A 14,879-nucleotide genomic window follows, 5' to 3' on the forward strand; every position below is an offset into this window, starting at 1 on the left:
AGCATTTCTAACTTTTTTAGCTTGTATATAAGTCTTATAAAACAGTTAACAATATTGACTTTATTATAGACACATGGTATAGGGTATTTTATAAAAAGCACATGGTAAAATCTCCATGCTGTGGCCAAGATAGCAGCATGGTTTTTTGCCTACTCCTCTCTAATACTAATTTTACAAAAATATAATCTTAAAAAGATAAATTGTTAATTAAATATCAAGTGCTACTTAAAAGAAACAATTTTTATATTTCCATTTTGTTTTTGCCTTTCCAATCCATGTCTTTGAATTACATAATCATACACTGTATGATTGTATTATACCACTGTGTTATGTACACAGTCCTGTATTACAGGACTGTAGCAACAAAATATGGATTTGGGGGCCAACAAAGCTTTTTATATGCTCTAAGACAAAGTTTTGTAGAAGTTTCATGAAATTTTCTCTGTTAAAATTATACCAAGCATAATTAAAAGAATTTGGGCGCAATTTTTTACAAAAATATCTTTGTATTTTTGTGTGTAGAACTTTATATTAAATATTATTTAAGAGTTATTTTTAGACGTTTTTGTTATTTTTTTTTAACCATAAAATTTTAGCTTAGTTCATTTCCAAAAGTAAAATAATTTTTGAATAACTAGTTGTCAATTTCTTAAACAGAAAGAACACAGTACAAGGTACACAGTGAAATAACTCATTTTAAAATTAATACATAGTTTAAACACTAGCAAAATAAAATCTCCGCTTTGAAATGAGTCACACTAAAATTACTCGGTTTAAATATTTTGATCCGTTTGCAAAAATTGAAGAAAATAGAGTTATGAAAATATGTTTAATTCATAAGAGTAAAGAAACATAAACATAAAGTTTACAAAAGTGAAACTAAATGTTAAGTAGATACAAAATCTTTATCAGCAACCATTATTTAAAAATCATCGACTGCGATTTACCAATTAGGCAAAATCATTGTCTGTTGGCATCGCAACGTTTAGGTGCGATGAGAAAAACAACACAAAAACTAGTTAACGGAGATAGCTAACGGAGGAATTTTAACTGAAAAAATTATCGGAGAGGTTAATAAACGGAGCTTAAACGTAAAGATTAGAACACCACTTACTTTCCTCCATTTCATAACCGGCCGTTTAGAGTTTTTTCTTAACAGACACTCAAATTCTCCGTTAGTTTAACAGAAAAATGTGAATACGGCGGCTGGTCTATAATTACCGCTCATTTAAATAAAAATACTGATCGTTTGAATCACATCCTTTCCAAAAGAACACAGGGATTCACGGATATGAAAGCTTTTGATAAATCAAAAAATATTTATGATGTAAACTCTTATTTTTTAAACTCTTTTGTTATTTAATATTCGTTCCATAGTAGCTTGCTTTATTGAAATATTTTTCTGCAAATCAAACTATGAAGAGTAATGAAGTTTATTATTCAAAAAATAGAAGACATGCTAAAATATTTTTGAAAACATAGATAAAACAGATATAAGCCTTTAGTTAGATAAGATATAAGCCTTTAGTTTTAGATAAGATATAAGCCTTTAGTTTTAGATAAGATATAAGCCTTTAGTTTTAGATAAGATATAAGCCTTTAGTTTTAGATAAGATATAAGCCTTTAGTTAGAGATAAGATATAAGCCTTTAGTTTTAGTTAAGATATAAGCCTTTAGTTTTAGATAAGATATAAGCCTTTAGTTTTAGATAAGATATAAGCTTTTAATTTTAGATAAGATATAAGCCTTTAGTTTTAGATAAGATATAAGCCTTTAGTTTTAGATAAGATATAAGCCTTTAGTTTTAGATAAGATATAAGCCTTTAGTTAGAGATAAGATATAAGCCTTTAGTTTTAGATAAGATATAAGCCTTTAGTTTTAGATAAGATATAAGCCTTTAGTTTTAGATAAGATATAAGCTTTTAATTTTAGATAAGATATAAGCCTTTAGTTTTAGATAAGATATAAGCCTTTAGTTTTAGATAAGATATAAGCCTTTAGTTTTAGATAAGATATAAGCCTTTAGTTAGAGATAAGATATAAGCCTTTAGTTTTAGATAAGATATAAGCCTTTAGTTTTAGATAAGATATAAGCCTTTAGTTTTAGATAAGATATAAGCCTTTAGTTAGAGATAAGATATAAGCCTTTAGTTTTAGATAAGATATAAGCCTTTAGTTTTAGATAAGATATAAGCCTTTAGTTAGAAAATTTCAGAACTCTCATTACTTTTGTTTATTGGACTTTGACTACTTTCAAATTATCTGGAAATCTTTTTCATTTATCGAGAGTTTTAAATAAGTATTTTTATTTGTTTGTTTGTTTGAAACTACTACACCATCTAATATTTCATCGAATATTTAGCTTTAATTTTTATTTAGCGAATTATTTAGCTTTAAAGAAGGAGCATCTTTGTTTTTTGTAACGTTGAACCATTGTCACTTAATAAATTATTATCCGAGAAATCTAAATCTAAAGTATCATTCTACTTGCAATATTATCTACGTGCATGCATACATGCATGGTTTAGACCAACACTAGTAAAGTTGTTGTTAAACGTTTTCAAAATTTGATCTAGGCAGTAAATGTCAATATTATTGGTATTTGTAGTGAGATATGAAGGGAATGATGATGAATAAGTATTTTTCATGTCATTTATTGTAGCAGCCGTGGCGCAGTAGTAGCGCACTTGCCTCAGAAACAAAGGATCGATGATTTAAACTCCACCTCTCGGCAAGTTTTGTGACATCGGTTAGGAAAGAAGCGTGAACTCACTTATTATAATTTTTATTTAGTTGCCCCAAGAAGTTCTTCGAACTTATCACAGAGCACCGCGGAAGAGCATTTGAAAGGAAGTTCACGTCTTCTTCCTTAGCAATATTATGAAACTTGTCTCGAGGTAGCGTTGAACCACGGATCTCTTGCTTCTGAGGCAAGCACACTAACCACAGTGCTATGGCTGCTCAATTTTCGTATTAAATGCTCTACCGCGGTGCTCTGTGGTAAGAGCGTAAGGACTTCTAAGGGCACCTATTTTTAATTTGATGGATTTATTCACGCATTCAATTATTCGAGCCCTTATTGATTAACTAGGTGGATTCGTTTGTTTGTTTTTTTAAATTCGCGTGAATTTAAAAAACTCGTAAAGAATAAATTTTGCTAGAATTTAGAAACTTTCACTAAATTATTTAGAAACTTTCACTAAATTAATTGAGAAAACGTTATGAAAACTTTCATTTTTTCGTTACAAAAAAAGAAAAAATTATTAACTGGAAAATAATATATATACATCTATTTAGGTTTTGTTAGCTATAATTTCAAAAATATTTCTTTAATTTTGTTCCGTGTTGCCCTATCTTTCACTAAAGAATCGATGACTGGTCCCATTACAAAACTAAAAAACACATCTGCTTCGAATACAGTGTTATGAAAAACTTTTTATTACATCTTGTTTGCTTTTTTCTAAATGCTACAAGAGATAAACCTCTAGAAGATTTTTATTAGATCCATCTTAGAAACGTTTTATTTACGATTAGCTTTGGCACTTTTTATTTACGATTTGTTTATGTTATATAACGTTTAAGTGCCAAATACTGGCAGAAACGGCACTTACTGGGTGATGTATCCGTACTCGTTAAAAGACATAAACTTCATTAAGCTTGGGTAATCAAATATACACGGTTATCGGATATACACGGATGATTATTATTTTGCTTATACCTTGACCAATGCTGATGAAAATCTTGATGTGCAATTTCTACAAATTGTTCATTATAGGGCCCCAAAAAGAATTATTTGTGACTAATGAAACCCTTGATATGATAAAAGATGATGTTAGTTTGGGTATTATGCTTGCACCATTTTTTTTTTTTTGTTGTTGTTCTTTTTTACAATATTTATGATACAGATACAAAAATATATATAAAAAAAGAAAAGTTAACAAGTCAAGATATCGTTAAGAAATAAATAATAAAAAATAAATATAAAGAACGCGGATACTCAAAGAAGACCATCAGGTCTTGTCACAGAGAAACCGCTATTGAAAATATCAGAAAGATTTTTTTATTTTTTAATGGTTATTTCCTTTTGTTATGGTGTTTACGGCTTGCATCAATCAAATTACTATGTCTTCCAAACAGCTGACTCATGCGAACAATGATATCCATAATTTACTATTTAAATCATTTGCGCACACTGAATCTAATTTGCCGAAAATAATCACTGAATCTTAATTTTTCGCTATATATTATTCATTATATATCACTGAATATAATCAATATAATTTCATTTCATTTCCAGACTGAATATAATGCATTTCCAGATTGTTCAAAAAGTTATGCAAAAGGACCTAGATAGCCATACGATGGTTATTACTGTGTGTTAAGCCAAATTACCAAATTTCCGTTTACGCTTCTGACAGCAAAAAACACCAAGTATATTGGCAGATACGCATACATAGGGCTGTAAATCGTGAGCGGCTTGGTGATCGGCTCGACAAGAGTTCGTTCATGTTCGGCTCGAATGGTAAACGAGCCGGGCTTGAACAAAAAATTAGGCTCGTTTATTAAACGACCTGAGCTTGAACATCATAGGCTCGTTCATATAGGCTCGATTAAAGCTCGAATATATATATATATATATTTATTTATATTATAATAATATATATGTAATAAATAAAGTTGTGATATTATATATATTAATATATACTAAAAATTATTTACAGACGAGCCTTTAACGAACAATTTTTTTTACTAAACAAGCTTTAAACTAACAGGTTACAATAGTTATTTCGAGTTTTAAACCGGTCGAGCTCGAGCAACATGTTAAACGAGCCGAGCCCAAACAATATTAATCCTTAACGAACAAAGAATCTCATGTTCGAAACGAGCTCGAGCCGAGCCTGAACACTCTTAATATGTAAACGAGCCAAGCCGAGCCCTGGCAAGCTTGGCTCGTTCGGCTCGATTTACAGGCCTACGCATACATTCATTATTTTTTATTTTCTTTTTCTTATATATATATTAATAATTTTTGTATATATATATATATATGTATATATATATATATTATTATTATTATTATTATTATTATATATTTTTTTAATGTTTTTATTCTTGTTATTTATTTATTTTTGTTCAATTTTTTTTATTACAAAATTAAATTTAATAATAAAAGTATATAAAGTTCGTAATATAATATTATAAATTAAAATAAAAATAAACATACAATAGAAGATTACAATAGAAGATTTAAAAAAAAATACAATAGAAGAGTTCTAAAACTTAAAAACTAAAATATGTTAAAATATTCACAAAAACTAAACATGTTAAATGATAGCTTGTTGATAAAAAAATAAACAAAAAAATAAATAAAGAAGAATATTCATTAAATATTTACATATACTAATATACAGGGTGGATGCTCGAAATTCGGACTTTTTTGACACAAAATAAAAATTACAATAAAAGTATTAGTTTCAAAGCTATATTTCTGAAACTTTAAGCAGTAATATACACATATAAGAGCTTTCATTTCACTCAATCCAGCTGCCTTTAGCTTCAATGACTTGCTCGATACGCTTCCTGAACCTGGAGCAGGCGTGCTCCACCTCATCGGCCAACATTTTGGCAGCTGCAGTAGTAATTGCTCGCTTTAGAGATTCAACAGTGTTATGACTTGATTTATTGGTCTCACGTTCCAAAGTGCCCCAGACATAATAGTCCAATGGATTGAGATCTGGTGAGTTTGGAGGCCAAAAGTGCTTCAACCAGAACATAGGGAGATTCTCTTCAAGCCAACCCTGTACCAAATTGGAGGTATGAGCAGGAGCTGAGTCTTGCTGAAACACATATGGCCTACCATTGGAACACTTGTCCATCCAAGGTTTCACCACCTTAATCGGAAGGTTCAAGTAGACTTCTTTGTTGACATTTTGGCCCTTCAGAAGTGTGGTGGCATAACATGGCCTTTGCTGAAAACAGACATAAAGACATGGACAGAGGCAGAAAATTTTGTCTGACCAATTACTGGGACATCTTCTGGGTCTTGGGCCAATCATCTGTCTTTTTTTTGTTCACTTTGGCATTTACAGTAAAAATTTTCTCATCGCTGAAAAAACGAAGTTTACCGGCAGCTTCATGTTTTATTGACGCTAAAAGAACGGAACACTTAGCCACTCTCTTCTCCTTCATTGAAGCAGACAACATCTGCCTGACTTTCAGGATATAGGACTTGTACCTAAGGTCATCACAGATCACTCTTCTCATGGTGTAATGAGACACATTCATATCTTTGCTCAGTTTCCTGATGGAGGTTTTTGTTGATCGACTTCTGTACTCTGCTGATGAAGGCCTTATTCCTGATTGGTTTGTGAGCAGTCTTTTTTTTTCGTTCTACAGACTCTGCACCATCATTAAACCTCTTTGCAATATCATAAACTGTGCTTTTTGGGAAGCCAAACCATTTTATAATCTCTGGAAGAGTGCCCGGCGCGGAGGGACTCAACCACTGCAACTCTACGGTCATATTCCTTTGACATGCTGTGCTAAATTTGCAAATTTTTTTTTTCCCGAGAGTACAATGTTTGTTTTGATTAATGTTTGAATTTCGCAACATAGAATTTAAAAACAAAAAAATGCCGGCAAATTTAAAATTGTCCGGATTTCGAGCATCCACCCTGTAGATAAAGGATTTTCAAAAATTTAAAAGTAGATTAGTATATTTTCAGTTGAAAAAATGAGTTTTTTAAGATTTTGTTTAAAAGAATCAAAATTACATTCTTGAGAAAAATCTTTAGAAGTATTTAGAACTATACTATTCCATAAAAATGGTCCGCGAAAATAAAAAATTTTCCAAAATTGGTTTGAGAAAATGGTTGCCGAATTAAATTATCGTTCCTTAAAATATATTTATTTCTATCTCTTTGTAAATACAAGTTACAAAAAGAAACGGGTGATAGGTGGGTCTTGCAATTATACATAAAACAAAGAATATTAAAAACATTTAACTCAGATATATTGAGTGCTTTCATATCATATAAAAGAGGCTTGGCGTGAGCAAAACGGTCTTAGAAATTTATCAGGCGTGCTACATGCTTCTGTTGCCGATAGAGAGGTTTCAGTTTACTTTTATAAGTGCTACTCTAAGCAATGTTTGCATAGTTAATATGGCAATGAATTAGCGAATGATACAAATTAATTAAGGTATGTTTATCAAGAACGTTTCTTATTTTGTATAAAATGCCTATACTCTTTGAAATTTTATTGCACAAGTTAGCAATGTGGCTTTTCCAATTAAGATTTTTATCGATATGTATACCTAAAAATTTTGTCACTTGAACTCTTTTAATAATTATGTTATCGATAAAAAGAAAGGGTAAATTGCTAGGCAGCTGGTGCTTTTTACCATAGGGATGAAAAAGAATCCATTTAGTTTTATCAATATTTAATGTATAAATGTTTTTATGAAAAAAAATAAGTTAGAATCATCAGCAAACATAATTGTCATTAGGTTAGAAGTTTTTGGTAGATCATTAATATATATTAGAAATAGGAGGGGTCCTAATATGGATCCTTGAGGTACTCCACATGAAATATTTAACAAATTAGATGATACGTTATCATCCGCATAAACAAATTGTTTCCGATTATTTAGGTAACATTTTAGCCAAATTAATATATTTCCAATAATTCTGTACTACTCCAACTTTTTAAAAATAATTTTGTGATCAATAGAATCAAAAGCTTTTGCCAAGTCAATGAAAGCACCTAAAGTAAATTGAAAATTTTCAAATGAGTCAGATATATTTTTTGTAAATTGTAGAATGGCATGTTCAGTGGAATTGTTTTTTTGGAATCCATATTGATTGGTGTATAATAAATTGTTTATAGTAAGATGATTATAAATTTTATTGTACAAAATTCTTTCTAAAACTTTAGAGAATACAAAAAGTAGTGAAATTGGATGATAGTTACTTATATTCTCAATGTCACCACCTTTTAATATTGGTATAACTTTTACTAATTTTAGAGCTTGTGGAAAAATTCCCTGTTTAATTGATATTGAAAAAATCTTAAAGAGTATATCTTTTAAAACATCAAATGAACTTATAATAATGTTGCCGTTAATACCATCAGGGCCTACTGCTTTGTTAGATTTTAACATTTTAAAGGCAATTTCAAACTCTTCAAAAGATAATTCAAAAGAGTTCAAGTAAGAGCTTAGAGGGAACCATAAATCATTCATTAAACTGCAAGATTTAGTCCTACAGACACTAAATTTTTATTAAACTCTTCCGTAATTTGTCTTTTATCATATAAAAATTCATTATTATGTTTAACCATGTTTGGCAAAGGTATGTACAATAGGGATATGACAATTTTGCAACCCTATATCCCCATACTAAATTTAGTGGAGATTTTGTGCAAAAATCAGAAAAATAACAAGCATTTTTACTATATGTCAAAAAAGTTCACCCCCCAATTAAAAAATATTTGTAAATTTTTTTTAAAAAATGTAGTTTTGCAACACATCTTCCACTACTTTATAGAAACCAATAAACATGTATAATTAAAATTTGTCTACTGTGTATTTGACAATAAGTATTTAATATTTAGTTTTTCTATGCTATGGCATAATGGCATTAAGTCTTGCATCACTTATACAGCACGTTCTGCACATATATTTGAACGTTGTGTTGGTATTGGTGTTGGCTCAGTGGACCAAAACCTTTTCAATGATTTCAATGCTTTAGGATGCTCATTGCATGCTTCTAATAGATTAACAAAGTCTGCAGGATTGAAGTAGTGACCCCCAAACCATATATCACCCCATGAACCACAGATGAAGTCACATGCTGCTTGAGCTGATTCTGATTCTTGGTATTCTGGTACTAAAATGTAAGCAAGTAGAATAAAAATGGCTCTCGAATTCCACCTTGCATTGCTTATAGCAGGAAGTGATTTGAAATTAACTTTTGGAAAGTTACCTGTGCTTTTAAACTTTCTATAACATGCTATTGAGTGATTCAGGAAATCCATGTCATCTCTCCAGCGAGTTCGCTTCACTTTCGTCAAAGGATTTCCAATATTACTAAACAATAGCTTCAAGTTCTCGTAATCTTGCTGCAACCTTGTCACAAAAGGGTAATGGAGATATGGTGACATTGTCGATCCTTCAAAAAGATCATTCATGACATGTTTCAAAAGAGTATCTAGAATATGGTGTTGGCATCCAATAAAAACAGGCTTTTCTAGTCCAATGGTTTTAAAATGTTTCTGTAACCGTGTAACTACACCATTTCTTAATCCTGTATTTGTAGATATTGTGTCAGATACAATCATTTTTATGGCTGGCCACAGCTCATACTCATCTAGCACATGCTTTATCCCATTATATATTGTTTCACTTTTTCCATTCATCATTTCCAGAACAGCAAGCCTAACCTCTCTATTTTCATTTTTCAAAACAACTACTTGATGTTCCATTTTCTTTATTTGTTTTCCATCAAAGTGCAAAGACCACTTTTCATTTTTTAGGTTTTCCATATAATTTGCTTTCAACTTTTCTCCTTCTTTCATAACACCTTTGTAGATACCACTTTGCGTTGGAGTATGAATAGAAATGCCACTTTCTGAAAGAGTTTTACAGACTTTATGTGCTTTTTTGGTACTAATCTTAGCAGAAATCACTAAATTTACTGCTGAATTTGTTTTTTGTTTTTTAGATGATGATGAAGGACCTTCAGCTTCAATATCACTGCTGAAACACTGCTCTTCACTTTTTGAAGGTTCTCCTTCACTAGCTGATTCAACAAAATCTTGTCCTTGACTGATGGACATTTGTTTCTTTATCAACACTAATTTTCTTGGATGAATACCTTCAGCATCTTTAATTAGGATACAATATCCAGCTCTTCCATTTGTTGACTTTTGAAGACAATAAAATTCTTTATCTTCCTGACACAACCATTCACCTTTCTCATCGGTTATGTCAAACAATCGTGTAAAATTTTGAGTTCCGGGTTTTCGACTATCTTTGTCAAGTTTTTTCAATACATTTTCTATTTTTCTTTCTGCTGCCGATTTCCCTTGTTGAATAGGAATATTTAGCTTTCTCCATAGCAATTTAGTTTCTTCAGCCACAATTGCAATTCTCTCCTTTCTACTTTTCACATTTGATGACAAACTTTTAAATCGATCAATGATACGCTGTTCTGTTGGCATCTTATTCATTTCACTAATACTTTTAACAACAGTAGTACATTTTCTGGAAGTTTTAGCTTTTTTAAACCTTACTAAATTTGATTCCCAAACTTTCTTATTCTTGTTTGAAGCAACTCTATTTTTGGACATAATGTTCAAAACACAAGATAACAGTTTGACAAAGTTAAAGAAGACAATTCCGGTTATATACAAAAAACCAATTATAAAATGCTGAAGCACTTCCGCGCGGTCCAACAGGGTTCAAATCGAAAATTGCAGTAATTAAAAGTTTCAGTTATCTCGTAAAGAAATCTGTAGAATTTATGATGTTTGTGATCACAGTCGTATATTGAGTAAGATTGGGTTCTCTATTATATTTCTATTTTATAACTCACTAAAAAGATAGGAAAAATTATTTTCAGCTTGAGGGGTGATCTTTTTTGACAATTTACATAAAAAAAATATATTTTATGTTTATAAATATAATTTCTCCACTCATGGTTACATGGGGAATAAAAAATTCTTAAATTTTTTTTTTAGTCATACCCCTAATGTACAAGGATGTACTTTTTTTGCTGCCACTAATTTCTCTTATTATAAATCAAGTGCGTTTAAAATTTAATTTATATTTATCTAGTAAATTTAAGTAATATTTTTTTTTTGAGGCTTTCAAAAAGTTTAGCGTAATTTTTATATATAATTTTATTTTCATTTGTTTTACATTTTAAGTAATTAATGCATTATTTTTTTTAATTTTTGAAGATTTCCGCAAACCCTTTGTAATCCAAGGCGATTTAATACTTTTAGCTTTGAGATTTAAATTAACTTCAGGGAAATTAGTGTCGTAAATATCATAGAAAGTTTTAAAAAAGGAGTTATAAACTAAGTTTGTACTATCATAGGTGTTAATAATGCTCCAATCAATTAGAGATAATTGTTCTTTAAAAGATTAAAGGTTTTTATTTGTAAAAATGCGCTTTTTGAAAACTCGTTTTTCATTAGGAAGTAATTTATTTCTATATTTATAGAAAAGAATGTAGGAAAAAGATCAGATATGTCCTTTTTAATTATGCCTTTTACTAAGGATACGTTAAAAACATCAGTGGTTAAAATATTATCAATTAAAAAAGCACTTGATTGAGTAATTCTTGTCCGTTTGCTAATCAAAGAAATCTACCATTTTCGAAAATGCCATTATAAAACTTTTTAATGTTATTATTGACGTGGTATTGAAATAAGTAGATAAATTTATTTTCGCGGTTACTTTTTTAAATAACGTTATTACATAAAAACGGATTAAAATTTTTAATTTCACCTGAAGGTGGGCGATAACAACAACTTAGAATTTTATTTTTTATTTTGTTGGTTAAAATTTCAATCGTTAAAACCTCTGTATCAGCATCAGTGATGCTCATGTCATGCCGGGTAAAATATCGTAAGTTATTTTTAACATAAATAAAGAACGCCTCCGCCACGCTTATTTGTTTTTCGTGCCTTATTTGTTTTAATTACATTTAAAACCCGGCAGTTCAAAATTGGTAAAAGCATTTACGTCATCCGAACTGCATCATGTTTCTGTTAAGCAGATTATATTAAAAAGATTACAAGTTTCTTCAATAAAATTACTAAAGATTTCAAAAAAAATTTTAAACTTTGGATATTAATGTGAATTGTGTTAATATTATTTTGATCAAGAAATCCTTTAATTTCGTGGGTATAAAAGTAGTTGCATTTATTTTGCAAAGCATCAGAATCAGTATAATAATTAAGATCAGGATCAGAATCCTCGTATAATAAGAAACCATTAGTTCGAAAAAAATTATAAAAACTAAACTCAAAATTTAAGGTTTCGTTAGAAGTCATTTAATTTTTGTTTTTTCATAATCGAAATGAGATCAAAGAATTTCTTTTATAAATCCCGTGTGATCAATTTATTATATATAACTTTAGCGTACTTACCCTTTGCCCTTAAATCTTTTGCCTCGTTCAGGAGTTTTTTCCGCAATTCCAGCGTATGATCACTATAATCTTCATTTATATAAACTTTTTGAGTCCATAATTTCATCGTCGTGTATTTTCCTAATATCGTGGTTTCGTCCTTGTAGTTAAGAAATCTTACTACGATCAATCTATTTTTTTAATTGATTTCAGATAATTTTTTGCCAAGTCGATGCACCCTTTCAAGTTCCCGTGTAGCTGAAGTTTATTATTTAAAAACTCCCTTACTTTATTTTCACTGTCTTCCCAACTTTCGTTTTCAATTTCTTCAATCCCACACAATCTTAAGTTGTTGCGTCGACTTCTGCCTTCAAGTTCCCCCAATTTGTTAATCATGTTACTATTTGCATATTCATTTATAAATGATGTTTTGATATTTGATGATCAGCAACTATTTTATCATAATTATTACTCACAAATTCAACAGCTTTATTAAGTTCGCGTAATTCCTTTTTTAGTTCCTTGTTCTCGTCAATTACTGAGTTTAATTTGTTTTCAAGTTTTTCAATTCTATTATTAAACATCTTCATAATAGTATTTTCATGAATTTCCAAAATATTTTTTAATTGTGCAGATGTAAAATTATTAGTAGCCATTTTGAAATTTTTTTTTGATAACCAGTAAGTAAAAAAAAAACACGTCCGTTCGCGGTGAATTGGTAATACCAATTATAATCAAATAACACCTATTAAAATTTTTAGTATTTTAAGGATCTTGAAAAAAGTTGACAACTTCTAAGAGTAGATGTAATTCTATCATTGGAATGGTTTTCAAAATCGAAACACTGTCAGGTTCGCGATTAGCTTTTGAATGACATTGCTGAACAATTTCAGATTAGCAACAACCTCTCCGGATTACTGAAAAGACTCAAGACTAGATTTTATTGAGCCTAGTGTTTCACGTGAAAAAATTCATATATAAGTGGGTTTAAAGACTACAAATTATATTTGCAATTTTCATACCACAAGCCAAAATCAATTTAATTTCATTTGCAATTATCTGTTATCAGATTTGTTCAATACTGGAGTTAGCTTTGCGCAAATTTTCTGGTTTGGCAACAAGATTTCGTCAATGCTTCACTATCTTTTTCAGATCTTTGAGTGTTTCTGTTTTTGTGGTAGTGAGCTGGTTTTATCTTTTAACGCAGCAGCAACAACGCTTAGACAAAACTTGAATCCCAACATAGACTTTGAGCTTAACAAAATAGCCGCTAGAAATGCTAGATTAAATGATGTGATTCACAAGATTTTATAAATCATTGCAGTGAGCAACAACCCGAACTGTTGCAGAATCTTAAGCTCAAAGGAAACTCGTGATTAGAAACTAGTCAAAATATACTTTCTGAAATCTATCTTGTCTCATTTCTTATAAGTCAAGATTTTATTTTAATATATATGTAAAAATTATTTAAGTGTACATATTTAATTAAGTATAAATATTTAAGTACAAATATTTACCGAGTGTAATTGTAAGTGGAGTACTATTTCAAACAAAGAATTATCCTTCCGGGGACGATTCTTTGTTGGAAATAATTCAAGATGCAATTTGTTCTGCTGTATTGACATCTTTTGCTGTTAAGGATTAAAGGCTTTCTCTAAATTTTAATTGAGAGAAAAACTCTTTCTAAAGAGCTGATACATGTGTTGCAACATCAACTTGTTTTTTTCTCACTGGTGCTTTCCTTTTTAAAAGGATGTTTTTTTGAAGCTTTGAACGACCAATTTAGCAGCAAAAATTCTTAATGCAGATGATCCTCTAATCTACAAAAGACAGTAAAGATTTTAAAGCATCTTTCTCACAAAGAAACAATTATTTAAATTAGTGATACTTGTCACAATTGATGACAATTTAGATCAAATCTTATTTGATGACACTGTGCCTACAAACAACTTTCACTGCTTTTCAAAAGACTTCTTTTAAGAGTTTTTCTATTAAAAAATTGTTTTAGAAGATTTTCATTTCATCAAAGGTTTTCTCTTTTTCTACTTCAAATATTATTATCAAGTTTTTATAAACTTTGTTTCAAGACAAATTTGTTGAAAAAAAGATACTTAAACCTGTAAATATGCCCATTTTGAGCGCTAAATTAACAACTAAAAAGAAAAAAAAAATTTCTTTTACTTTCGAAAGAAATTTTAAAAATTGTTAAATGTATAGCAAATTTTTTGGCTCTCCTGAAAATACAAAAATAGTATTCCAATTGAAAATTATTTTAACGGAAAACCGGGGAGTTTTAGAGGAATCAGTTAACTATTCAATATATAAACATTTATTTTTTTACAATTTTTCTTTTTAAGAGAAATATTTTTTATTTCCTATGTAGGTGTCCTTAAAACACTTTTAAACCATTTTTTGAGCATGTTAATGCATTTTGACAGTTAAAGCTTACGAAAAGTTTACGTTATCACGTTATGGAAAAGTCATTTTAAACCATGCTTTAAATATCAAATCAATATATTGGTCTATAGAACGCAAATGGCTGATGCAGCAAGAGAAAAATTTTAATAGAAATTTTTAGTGTTACATTGCAAAACATTCGTATAATCCTAATTTTGAAAATTGTGACCGAATTCACAGTAATCGGAAACGTTTAAGCGGCGCTCTTGGGTCAGCTGGGTTGGTATTTAGAATCCATGATAACTGTGTATACTTTGCTCTGATTAAAACAAAATTAAAACA

Source organism: Hydra vulgaris, chromosome 03 (assembly GCF_038396675.1).
Source record: "Hydra vulgaris chromosome 03, alternate assembly HydraT2T_AEP".
NCBI lineage: Eukaryota > Metazoa > Cnidaria > Hydrozoa > Anthoathecata > Hydridae > Hydra > Hydra vulgaris.